The 14167-nt window shown below is 36.0% G+C and overlaps 1 protein-coding gene and 1 pseudogene across 10 annotated transcripts in view; one reads left to right on the top strand and one right to left on the bottom strand.

The window, feature by feature from the left end:
* Positions 1 to 14167, bottom strand: part of PROS1 (protein S) — a 269581-nt gene that overhangs the window by 91056 nt on the left and 164358 nt on the right. The gene's annotated exons all lie outside the window — the stretch shown is intronic.
* LOC102530152 (L-lactate dehydrogenase B chain-like) lies at positions 8186 to 9401 on the top strand (annotated as a pseudogene).

Raw genomic sequence — 14167 nt, 5'->3', positions numbered from 1 at the left:
AGTTTTAGGCATTTCTTAATGCTTTATTACTTTTTAATCTTTTCTCATTTTAAACACCTTTTCTTACATGTTTTATTATTAAACTAGTTCACCGGGGAAAATTTCAAAATACAGAAAACCTAAAAGAACTGGGAAAAAGTTCATCTTTAATCCCATCCAGAGAAAACCACAGTTAACTGTCCTTTTCTAAGAAGGATGGAAGTTGTCATTAAAAGTATGACAATGGCTGATCATTTCTTGAGAATTCTGGATTTTATGCAGAAAACAGACAGAACTGAACTTCTCCCAAGAATATTTGAGCAATTCTTGAGTAACGCTAAGAAAAACTATACTTTAACCAATTGCAACTGGAAACTCTAGGGGTCTGAAAACTCTGGGATCATATGAGCTATATGGAATATGGAAGTAATTAAACTCAGGAAATGGTAAAAAAAAAAAAATGACAACAGAATAACCACAGACAGAAAAAGTTCACAAAGATTTTTTTAAGAAAGAACCAATAAATAAGTAAATTTCTTAAACATCGCCAATGTCAATGACAACTTGCCTCCTTGGACAAACACCTTCAGTAGAAGAAAACTGAGCAATTTCTTGGGGACATTTCAAACTTTGATCCTGGTTTCTGAACATATAAGAAAACTGTAGGTGGGCAGAAGAGAAAAGTAATAGTTTGCTGCTGCTAACTCCAGTCCTTATTTTACCTCACCTTACTGTTTCTTCTTCTATCCAATGTTTGGGGAAGAGAAAGGAAGAAAAGGGAAAAGAAAGGAAGGGGAAGGCAAGGAAGGGAAGGGGAGAGGAGAGACAGGGAGAGAGAGAATAAATGGACAGAGGACAGAGAAACCATCGAAAAGTTTCTACTGGATTCCTCTGAAAAATTACAGAAATTACAAGAAAGAGTGCATTAGGTGAACAAACAAAAACAAGTAGCCACAACAAAACCTGCAAAAAAAAGCACGAAGGAAACTATAATTGTCCTGAGCTGGTCACTGTGGTCAGGAAAATACTTACATTTTGCCCTTTCCTTTCTTCTGTGTCAGTCTGGGAAAATCATGACTTGCCATTTGGCTACAGAAGCCATACGCTGATAACAAGATTGGGCTACCACAGAAGAATCTCATGGTGCTGCAAAAGCCCTGATAGGGTGAGAAGTGGACTCAAACAGATCCAAGCTGACCTTCTGGCCTCCATCATTCATTCTTTAATGCCTTTCTATCCCCAGAACTACTCAATTACAAACTAAGGAGACTGCCTTCTCCCTTTCTTCCCAAGAGTTAAAAGTGAGTCCCTGACCACAGAAGCAGGCTGACAATAAGCAAATGTTTCTTATCATCAGTGGTCCACATCTGATGATGATAACCAAGAGTGAACAATGGCAGTTCTACAGTGTTTAAAATTCTCTACCTTGAGCCTCACCCCTTTCCATTTTCAAAAATTTATCAGGAGAGGCAGAAATTATCATTTAGCCCTCGGTGTTTTTCAATACACATTACCAGGCAGAGTAGCTGATAATCAATCTCACAGGGTAATGTGCTTAAAGACAAAACAACAGGTACAACCACCATAAAAGAAAACAATGAATTGAACATGTATGAATTAAAGCTGAACAGAGGAATAAAAAATTAAAGCATAATAAATAACAAATATACGAAGAAGAGGTTAGCATTATCAAATGGGAACAAAAACTGAAGAACTGATCAAATAGGTCTAAGAACAACAATCGTTAAAAGAAATGAGAGACTGAACAAACACCATGATGGACAGAGTCTAAGAGTAAAACAACTGAGCAAGAAGTCAGATTTAGGCAACCTTCCAAAAGGTAGCAAGAAAAACTAAAATAATATAAAATATAAAATAAAAATAAAGAGATAAGGAAAGGTCTAGTTTCAGATGGTAGGAATCCCTGAAATAGTAAAAAAGGAAAGAAGAAACAATGAAGATAAATTGCCCAGAATTAATGAAAAGTGAGACTTCAGAATGAAAGTTCTTGGGGCAATTTAAAAAAAAACAGTAAGAAACTTTACTTCTCGACACATTATTGTGATATTTAAGAATACCAAAGACAAGAGTAGAATTCCAAAAGCTTCCCAATAGGAAAAGCAACAGATCATCTACAAAAGGATAGGAATCAGTCTACCTTGGGTTCTCTGCAGCGAAGATTCACGCCTTAATGAACTGAAGGGAAATAATTTTAATTTAAGAATTTTATCTCCAGCTATATTATCTTTTAAATATTAGGAAATGATTAAAAAAATTTCTCAGACATACAGAGTATTGAGTAATTTGCCATATTAAAGACACCTTGAAAACAATCTTGAAGAAAGTATTGAAACAAGAAGATAAAGATGGTTATAAAAATTTTATATTGAGCATTATCAAATCCCTTGATAATATATGTAATCTAGAAAGCAAGAATCAAAGAAAAGAAAAAGAAGATATACATCTGTAACCAGTCAAAAATAAATACTATTAAATATCAACACTTGTAGTGGGTGATTTTCCTGCAGGGCAATCAACAAAATCAATAGACCAAACTATTAGAACTAAAAAAAGTTGACATAGATTTCCTGATATAAAATTAAATTGCAAAATTCAATAGAATCTCTTCAGATACAAACAATAACAATAAGAAACTATAGTAAGAATGAGATACTACCTAAACACTATATATTTCTAGGACTTACTTTAAACACAAATACTCAAGACTCCAGGGGGAAATTTTCTGGCATAGATAAGCTGAATGGATGGAGAGACAGACCATGCCCTTGGGTGAGACAGCTTAAAAGTATAAAAAATGTCAGGTATCCCCTATAAATTCAGTATATTCTTAATCTAAAAGAAATTTTTGAGAAATGCGACACATTTATTCTAAAATTCATATGGAAAACAAAGGTTCACAAATAGCAAAATCTGTATTAAAAAGAAGAGAAAAAGGAAATTTGGCATATCAGGTATTAGTTCATTCTATACTGCCTTAGTTAAACATGTGTGTGTATATATATATCTCCACAGTGGCAATATATTATGGCACAAGAACAATGATTCAATGGAAGAAAATAGCTTATACTGATCCATGACCAGAAATATATGATAAAAGTGGCAGCACAACCAATGGACAAATGGTAGATTGTTGAATAGATGGAGTTGGGGAAAATGTCACTACATGGAGAAAAATAAAACCGAATCTCTGTCTTCATCTACTCAGGCTATTATAACAGAATACCATAGACTGGGTGGCCTAAAACAACAGAAATTTCTCACAGTTTTTGAAGCTAGGAGGTTGAAGATCATGCCACCAACAGAGTCACTGTCCGGTGAAAGCCTGCTTCCTGGTAAGAGACAGCCATCTTCTTGTCATGTCCCCACGTAGGGGAGGGGTAAAGGAGCTCTGTGGGGTCTTGTTCATTAGTGCACTAATCTCATTCATAAGGGCTCTACTCTCATGACCTAGCCACCTCTCAAAGGTCATACCTCCTAACATTTCCACATTGGGGATGAGAATTTCAACATATGAATTTGGGAGGGACACAAACATTCAATCAATAGCAATCACCATTCACACCACATATCAATGTAGACTCCAAATATACTAAAGACTCAACTATGTAATGAAAAACTATAAAATTAATAACAGATAACATGGAAGGATAAATCAGGGACATTTGGTGGGGAATAACTTTTTAAGCAAAACCCAAAAACACACACACAAAAAAGCCCACAACTTATTACAACAAACTCAAGGACCCTGCTCAAGGAATGACTTCATGAAGATCAGAGAAAATGAAGAAATGAAGATCAGAGAAAAATGGAAGATTGTAAGAAATTTTCAATGTCTAAAACTATTAAGTTTCTAATGAATAGACCATAATGAGAAAATCAAAAGGAAAAGATATCAATTCCAATTGAAAGTGAGCAAAGTATTTGTTCCAGCAATGTACAGAGGAGGTAGTCTAAAAGGCCAGCTAACATACGAGGAGATATTCAGACTCACTAGTAATCAGGAAAATGTGTGGTAGAGCAATGAGACATCAAAAACAATGAGATGTATTTTACATGCCTATATATTTTACACCTATGCCAACAAAAATTAGCAAGCTAGATAATGTCAAGTGGTGGCAGATTTGTGGGAATATGAGAATCCTCAGGAACTGCAGGTAGGAACATGGATTGGTGTAGACATTCAGGAAGCAACATGTTAACACTTATTTAAATTAAAGATATATATAACCTGTAACCCAGCAACCCTGTTTGTATGTATATGTCAAAGAGCTCCTCACATATGTTCACAGGGATCTTGTAGCTTTGTACGTGGGACAGAAGGCTGGAGACATTATAGGAGACACCACTGAGGAAGGGGGTAGGCTACACCTGGTAAATGCACACTATGGTGACTATATTACACATAACCACAAAGAGAATCCTTAAAACATGTCAATGAGCGACAATGGTAATAAGAACACGAATGAGACCTAGTCCAATACCATTTACGTAAGTTAGAAATAGATGCATGTGAAACAGCAATACATATTATAAGACTGTATGAACAGAAAGATACACACTATGCTTGCCTTTTGTGGAAGAGGGGTTGAACATGGGAATAAAAGAAATGCATCAATAAGCAAAATAGGGGAGGGACCTTGTTCAGAACAGTGTTGGGCAGGTCCCATAAACTGAGGAACATGATTAAACTTATTGTATAATTTTAAAATTAATAGGAAGAAATGAAAGTACAGGACAAAAAGAGATAAAAGAACATGAAAAGATGAGACTCAAATAAAAATAAATACAGCGTAGGGCTGGTGTTCTCTACTTTTTGTCCTCATTGAGGGTGACAGATTTCATCCATTTGCGACAGCAAGTATAATGCCATACTTCTCTCCTGCCTCAGGACTGACAATAAGGAAATTGAAATTTGCTTCATTTGAATAAGAATATTCTATATACTTAATTTCCCAACTGGCAATTATAAATCACAACAAACACAATGATGATGGTAATTTTTTTTTCCATTTTCTTGTTTTTTTTTTCCTAGGGCACAAGCATCATTACATGACTGTAATAATCAGAATTTTAAGGGTTCAAAAACAAGAAAATACATGTCCCTAAACTATCCAATCATTCATCCCTTGAACAAACATATTGAGGGCCTATTATGTATTTACCTTTATATAAAAATATATCTAACAGAAATATAACAAGAAAACAATATACAGCAATAAAGATGAACACTTTCATACCATAAAATATAGATCATTATCATTAATAAAGCAATTTAACTTGAAATTTGAAATTATCAGTTGTAATTCATTAGGCCACGTATATGTAGAGAATTTACATAGTTCATATCATAATAAGGTCTCAATGCTAGACCAAAATTAGCCTTTACAACTTATCTTGTTGTTTCTTTCAATATACATAATGCATACCAAGAATCTACAGTAGAGAAATCCATTTGGAAAATAATCTCCTGACCATCTTTCCATGCCTGGCATTCTGGTGGCCCTTAGTAATTATCTCTCATAAATCTAGTCTTTGACACCACAGACAAATACAACTTTATTAGCTGTGAATCTGTTTGGCGGCCTCTGAATGGCTTTCTCAAATTGCACTGCTCTCACAGTGTGACAAGTCCTTTCATGTTGATTAAAATATTTGAAGGATACAAACAACAACAACAGAGTAACAGGAAATCCAGTCATTCCTTTCATCTTCCCAGTGGGGGCCAGTCAGTGCAATTTGACTTTCTTCAAACAAAACTCCCCTTTTTGTGGCTGAAGAAAGCCTTTGGCAAACACTTATCCTTTGATATGATATGCACTTGACAAAAATCACAGAGCAAATCAAGCCACTGCTTTGAAGAAAATGCTTATTAGAAACCTGAAGCTCTTAAGTGCACTAGGACTTAATGCTATTGCCAGTGACACGAAGCCAAATGCTTCTGTGGCGTCAATTTAAAGTCAGGTCCAAATGTATTGACTTCAAGGCTGCAGCTGCCACCTCATTTCTTAGTTTAATTCCAAGTATACCTTGAAGAATTGTTTGGTTTTCAAGTACATTCTGGAATGTCAGTTCTATATTTCATTTCAGTGAAGCATACATTTTATTATTTAGGTAGAAAAGAATGTGAGAAAATTCTTGTTCTACAGCCTTTGCTCAATCTCCCAGAGCCTCCAGTAGCATGCTAATTTCTTTTCCAAGTAGAAACTCAGTTTCTGAGGTGAGAACGCTGAGGCTTCCAGGGTCAAAACAGAATTCCAAAATGAAAGCCACAGCTGGAAATCCTAATATACTTTTGGATCCCATAGAAAACAGATGGCACATTCAAATTAGTATAGTTTAAGGGGAGCCTAATAAAAAGGACTTCATAAATGTTTGGGCAGGGGTGGAAAAGCCAGAAGGGATAAGGCAGTTACCCTAGCCATGTCAGGAGAAACATTAGCAATCGTAGGTCTGCAGGGGAGTGAGTGGTGACCAAGAGGGGCTGGGTGGACAGCAGCCACCCTCAGCAACCCCATAGGAAGAGAACAAGGGGAACAGATCACCAAACTCATCTTTCCTCCCTACTCCCTGTCTCCAACTGGTTTTCCTCACTGGCCTCACCTAACCAGTGAGGGGACAGACGGCAAGGGAGCCGGGTGACATAGTCCCTACAGTTCAGCTTCCCACGTGGCTGTGGCTCTGAATAGTATGCAGAAGACAGCTACCATATATATCATCACCTCCACCTAAATCACCCCTGAAAGTAAACACAGGTACATTCTCTAAGTTTTGACCCCAGGTAAAAGGAAAAATTCAAAACTCTCCGATTTTCTGTGATAAAGCCTTTTCAATTTTCTAAGATAGTAACACGGAAGTCAAGTCAAATTTGTAATTAAGTTTAAAAACATATTAAATAGACTCTGTTAATGACTTAAACCCAAATAACACAACAGTGTTTCTTAAAATACAGATAGAATACCTCACTGAAATAACTATAACCAAGGTACATGATATATGAATAAATTGTAAATATTCCCTGAAATAGCATATTTTAATAGTTTTATCAAAATGTTTTCCTTGATTTATACACAGCTGTCCAGTTTCCCCAACACCATTTGCTGAAAACACTGTCTTTATTCCATTGCATGTTCTTGCCTCCTTTGTCAAAGATTAATTGTCTTTGATTCAAGAAGTCATCACTGAAGAGAATGTCTAAATAGAAAACATTTTCTCCAGTAGCTCAGCTCTTGCTAATCTCTAGACATTTCTGCTTTGATCTATTCCTGGCACTTCAGGCCCAGCATGTTTGGAAACGAACTTGCGAACTTGTGAACTTGCGTTCCCTTCTCTCTTCCCACCCCAACACTACTTACTAATTCTTTGATGATACAGCATGTGTGTACTGGGAGGAGGGGGCAGGCATACATACACACGGTGAGCTTTTTACTTGGTATATATTCAATAGATATGTTTATTGATTATTGAACAATTATGCTTTTTTAATATCTACTTTAAGAGAATGAAACTTTGCATGAAAAATATGAGAATCATAGCTGAGAAGGTGCTAGTTCCATTGCTATCCTTAGGTGATCAAGATTTTGGAAGAAGGAACAATGATTTACAAATAAGCCCACCCTATTTAGTAAAGTAAATGGAGAATTTTTTCCAAGAATCTTTATCAATAAAATTAAAATAATAGTCTGTAAAGGAAATGAATGACTACATTAATAACCTGTCAAAACCAGTAAATCTCAGAAATGCAATCTTAAATAATTAGGAGATAGTAAAACTAGCACACCCAAAAAAAACTTCAATTTGAAAGCATAGTAGTGGAAAGAGTAATAGCCCACAGGCAGGAGTTTCATGCCAAAGCTGGGACGAATTACTAGTATGACCATAGGCAGTTCTAAAGTGCACAGGGTATAAATTAAACAAGATGAGTCATGAGTTGATAACTGTTGAAGTGGGTAAATGGGGATTCTATGCCAGTGCTGTCCAATAAAAATATAGTATTAACCATAAATGTAATTTCACATTTTCTAGTAGTCACTTTTAAAAAGTAAAAAGAAATAGGTGGAATTTGTTTTAAAATATATTTTATTTAGCTCTTTGTGGATCCTGTGCCAGAGGAGACGCGCGCTGCTGACATTGTCTTCTTCAGGCCACCCTTACAGGCATCTTGGGAACTTTCTCTCCTCTGTGCTCAATGGCAACTCTTAAGGAAAAACTGATAGCACCAGTTGCAGAAGAAGAGGCAACAGTCCCCAACAATAAGAATCACTGTAGTGGGAGTTGGACAAGTTGGCATAGCGTGTGCCATCAGCATTCTGGGAAAGTCTCTGGCTGACAAGCTTGCTCTTCTGGACGTTTTGGAAGATAAACTCAAAGGCAAAATGATGGATCTGCAGCATGGGAGCTTGTTTCTTCAGACACCCAAAATTGTGGCAGATAAAGATTATTCTGTGACCGCCAATTCCAAGATTCTGGTGGTGACTGCAGGAGTTCGCCAGCAAGAGGGGAAGAGTTGCCTCAATCTGGTGCAGAGGAACGTTAATGTCTTCAAGTTCATTATTCCTCAGATCATCAAGTACAGTCCTGATTGCATCATAATTGTGGTTTCTAACCCAGTGGATATCCTCACACACGTTACCTGGAAACTAAGTGGATTACCAAGCACCATGTGATTGGAAGTGGGTGTAATCTGGATCCTGCTAGATTCCGCTATCTAATGGCGGAAAAACTTGGCATTCATCCCAGCAGCTGCCATAGATGGATTTTGGGAGAACATGGTGACTCAAGCATGGCTGTGTGGAGTGGGGTGAATGTGGCAGGCGTTTCTCTCCAGGAACTGAATCCAGAAATGAGAATGGACAATGACAGTGAAAATTGGAAGGACGTGCATAAGTTGGTGGTAGAGAGTGCCTATGAAGTCGTCAAGCTGAAGGGATACATCAACTGGGCTATTGGACTAAGTGTGGCTGATCTCATTGAATCCATGTTGAAAAAAATCTCTCCAGGATTCACCCAGTGTCAATGATGGTGAAGGGGATGTATGGCATTGAGAATGAGGTCTTCCTGAGCCTTCCATGTGTCCTGAATGCTCAGGGATTGACCAGTGTTATCAACCAGAAGCTGAAGGATGAGGAGGTTGCCCAACTCAAGGAAAGTGCAGACACCCTATGGGACATCCAGAAGGACCTAAAGGACCTGTGACTACTGGCTGCTAGTTCTAGGCTGTAGAAACTTAAAAACTACAGTGTGATTAGCCACGAGCCTTTAGTTTTCATCTATGTACATGAGGCATAGTTTGCTTTTATCTTCTTAAATCTGTGAATCTGGGTTCACAGAATCAAAGCCTGTGCTTGGTTTAATGCTTGCAATATGAGTCCTTGAACAAATAAAATTAACTATCGTACTGTGAAAAAAAATATAGATATATATATTTTATTTAATGTAATATATCCAAAACATTATCATTTCAACGTGTGACACTAGCCACCTGTGAACTGTTCTCTAGCCATACTGCCAGTGATTACCACATTAGATAGCAGAGTCTTGGGTTATTCATTTTACTTTTATGCATGTTAAAATCGTTTTTATAACAAAAAGTTAAAAGAAAAAAGTCTACAAACTCTTGCTTATCTCTCTCCATGGCTCAGTTTCCCCACCTGTGTCTTGAAGGAGATGTACTGGTTATTAGTTTCTCAAGTTCCTTCTAATTCCTTAATTCCTACTTTCCCTTCCTTAAGCATTCTCTGTCTGATCTATCATTACTCTATAGGAAAATGTATCTTTAAAAAAAAATTCCTTTATGCTGCCAAAAATATTTGACCTGGAAATTACCATTTTCCATTTATCTTAGAAATATTTGGTACAAATGATCATTTATGTATAAAATAATTTTTCTTCTGCTTCATGACCAAATGGTCATATATGAGCTCACTTTACATTGACCACTGTTGTTCACACAGTTTTTCCTTTCATATAAGATTAACCACTTGATCCTGGTGAGACGTGGAAGAGGCAGATTAAAAACATAAATATAAATCAAAATATATGTTCAATAAGTGATTTTGAAGGAATAAAAATTAAAATATCTTAGCATTTTTCCCACTATGTTTAATTTTAATTTGACTATTCTGGTGGCCTGCAGACCCATTCTCCTCTCTTAGCTCAATATTTAGGTCAAGCTCAACCATAAGTATGCTCCTGGTCATTTAGAAGAAATGTTATAGTTGCATTTTTATTATTCCCCAAATAGAAGGAAGTTGCACATTTGACCAATTTAAGAGATCTTGATGAATGCGAAAAATTCAGGCTTACTAAATATTGTTTACATTTTTTATATGTATATATATAACGATTATTTGCACTATTTAAAAAGTTAATTACCAAAAAAAACCCCTGTAATTTTTTTTAATAGGAAACTATTTTTGGCACACTTGCAACCAATTTGCACACAAATTATTTAGGGACATTTTCACTACAATAAATTAGTTTATATTAATCTATTTTCAAAAATAAGGACAGAGTTAAAATCTATAGAAATATGTATTCAGTTAAATGGTATAAACCTGTTGAAATATTTTCCCCAATCATACAGCAAGTGTCTGGTAGGCACAGGATTAACACAGTCTCTTACCAATCTTTATAATGTAGAGTAAGATGTTTTTATACCACGTACACTATTTATCCCCTTCAGTTGTTAGTTTAAAAACTGTGGCTGATCTCCTTTTGCAGCTTTAACAACATGCTCTACATTTAAGTGAGAGTTCAGGGTACATGAGCTAATCCTATAAAGCAATACAATGCGTAGCTTGAAATCAGACAAACAGAAATAATTTTTTTCTAAATTCTTTCACTATTATTTCCAAAAAGAAATATTAATATGGAGACTTTTTTTGACAAACAAAAAAAATCATTATCATAAATCAATTGTTTTGTTTATCATTTTTTCATTTAATCAGCTTGTCTGGTCTTAATTATCTGTGAGGTTCCAACTATCTTATTCTACAACACTGATGAAAATAAAGGTCCATTTCCCTCAATGGGACTAAAAATCTACTGGCATTAATAGGAACAGACGTCTTTATGCAATTATGGGAATAAAGGTTGGTTCTCAATTATGGGAATATGGCTTCCTCCCCTGAATTGACAATCCTTAACTATAGCATGAAGAAGAGAAGAGAAGAGTGAACAGAATAAAAATAGAACTATATTACTAATTATACCCTAAGCACACATTTCTACTTACCTAATGACTAAAATATTTAAAGATGCAAATTTAATTTAATTAATTCAACAAGCAACTTTTCCTGCCACCAATTTATCCTCAAGGGCCTCAAAGTTTTATCACACAAGCTCAGCATCTGTGGCTCCTACTGTGGCAGAAAGTTCTCCAGGAGAATATTTCTTTAAATGGAAGCCAAGGTAAAACAGAAAATCTGCAATATGACTTGAAGCTGTATATTCTCTTTGTGAAAAATCAGATGCCCAAACACTGGTCACCTTCAGGTCTCATGTGTTCAAGGAGCTGTCATCTGCAAAGGCAAAGTTTCTTTGGAGGAAATGCCAACTTTCCTGCAAGAAAGCTGAATCCCTCTGGCAATATTTAGATTTGTATTCGTAGTAACAGTCAGTGTCAGGAAAGTATTACTGGATATGGTAACTCCAGATGTAGTACCCACAGAGAACATTCAGTTGTTCAAGCAAGAAGAGTAGAATATAAAATAAGGAGTGGCCTTTAAGATCCAATTTTAAGAATGATCTATTTAATAGAAGTTAAATGGATTTTATAAATAGAGAAAGGGAAGTGGTGAGAATTAATACAATTTTCTGTTTTGAAATTGTTCATTAGTGAAAAATATAAAACTAAAATGTGCCTTTCTCTCTTGTGAACTTAGGCTTTTCCAGAGCTGTTTTCCAACAATATATAACTTTTCATACACACTGTTCAAGTCTAGTATCCACTAACAAAAGTGAAACTGCTAACGCTGCCATTGATAACTGCTGTCATTCATTTTTTATGTGGTATAAACAAGACCTCTAAACTGTTACAGCAAAAGGAGGATAGTGAGCAGGGAGTGATGCACTAGACGGTAGTGCATTCAAGAAGAAATGATAGCAAAATCAAAAGAACCAGAGAAAATAACTGGCATAGCATCCAGTTACTCAACAAACGCATTATAAGGATCTACTACCTGCCAGTCAATGGGATTAACACTTACAAAATAAAAATGTAGACCTCTCTTCTCAAGGATCTCTAGTAGGAAAGACAAAATCTCATAAACAAATGTATAAAGAATAATAAATGAATGAAACATAAATCACAAGGGAGATTTAAATAGCTTTGCTTGATGGTGGAGGCGGTGGCCGGGAAACATGGCTAGCCACATTGGCAGCTTGTTCTCACTGTGTTGCCTGATTTAACACAGCACCAAGCTCTCTGTGGACCCTTAATAACTACCAGTTGGCAAATGGATAAATGCCAGCGGTTAGGGAAAAGAGATGAGTGTGTTATCTCCCAAGAAGCCCAGCAAGCTGGTGTGGATGGGGGGAGGTGGGGGTGTGCTTCTTGGCTGTGACAACTACACAGTGACTCCCAGTGGTCACAAGTTGAACCTCATCTTTGATCATAGTATAACAAATATATATTTAGTACAGTATAATTTATATATAATATATATACACATACATGTTATATAATTTAGTATAATAAGTAAAGCTATCACCCTTTTAACAAACTTTAGTACTCATTCTGCTTAAAAGTGAATAATATTTCTGCCAAGCACAATGACATGAGCTAAGTGAACAATAAGTTCTTTTCCAATCCTGAAAGTTAGATTCTATAATTTCAAACTAATTTTCTAACACAGCCAGGGTGATATTAAGTTTAACATGAAGCAGAACAATCAGAAAAGATGTTTATTCTGAGAAATAAGCCTTGTTGTCTCCAAACTAACAAGAATGCCCCCCTGGGGGAAAGACATGAGAATATTTCTCTAAGTTTTGCCTAAAAATTAGAAGCATTTTTGTTTTCTCAGAACACTCATTTGCTTGATAGGAGTTCCAAATTGTCCCAATTACTTTAAATTGTGTACATTTTCCTCCTTCTTTATAAAGAAAAAGAAGAGTGCATCATTATATTTTTGGCCATCATTCCATGGGTACTTCCACTGATGTTTAACATTTATCTACCAATAAAAATAACTATGTAGGAGGTCATTCTGGCATATTAGTATTTACTTAGAGTTCAGTTCAGTTCAGTTCAAAAAACACAATCAGTCCCAACTATGTGCCAAGCACTGCACTAAGTACTGGAAAAATAAAGATAGGTAAGATATAGCCCCTTCCTGGGAAGGACTCGTGATACAGTGAGGAAGAGAGACCTCAGTATCTTCCAGAAACCAGAGGAAGCACACATACACACATTCACACACACACAACAGAAAAAGACAGTTAAAGCATCATAGTTACAATGTCACCCTCGTATACAACTCCCACATGTCAGTCACACCCCAAATCCAGTCATTCTGTGAGCAACTGTCATTCTCACTCCCAGTCATAAAGGCTTGGGGAAGACTCTGACCTATGTTTCTGTTGTTGTCAGCCATTCTCTTGTTCCTGCATATTAAATTAGATAAAGGTTCTGAGTTGACATCAGAGAGGAGAGAAAAGAGACAGCTAAGGGAAAAGAACAGTTAAGGTATATACTGAAATCCTTTGAGAAATGCCCTGTCAAGAGTATAGCTAGAAAATTCAGGATGCAAGAAGCTGGACATGTACGTATCCAAGGAGATTCTTCTAGCCCCAAATGAAAAGACACTACATGAAATCAAATAATAATACTGTCCTAAACTAAAACTGGACACCTAAGTGATATATATAGACATCTGTTCATGTAGACTGACCCCTAGTGATATAAACTGATTGTTGCAGGAATAACAGTCTCAGAAAACTGTCTTTAAAAGAGCTAGAGAGACCAAGATTACTCTCTTCAAAATGAAGTGCTGTATAGTCTCATAAACATGTACAGTCTAAGTGAGATATGTGGGCATACTGTTCTCTCTAAAAACTAAACAAACTATCCACAAAATTTACAGTGAAGGAGCAAACAATTTAACAGATAACAGACCTATCTGGAGTTGATGGAACTACCTCCTTTAAATGACTAAACATATGTTAACTA

Source organism: Vicugna pacos, chromosome 1 (genome assembly GCF_048564905.1).
Source record: "Vicugna pacos chromosome 1, VicPac4, whole genome shotgun sequence".
NCBI lineage: Eukaryota > Metazoa > Chordata > Mammalia > Artiodactyla > Camelidae > Vicugna > Vicugna pacos.
Note: the sequence above shows the minus strand (reverse complement) of the source record. Positions and strands in the feature narration are given on the sequence as shown.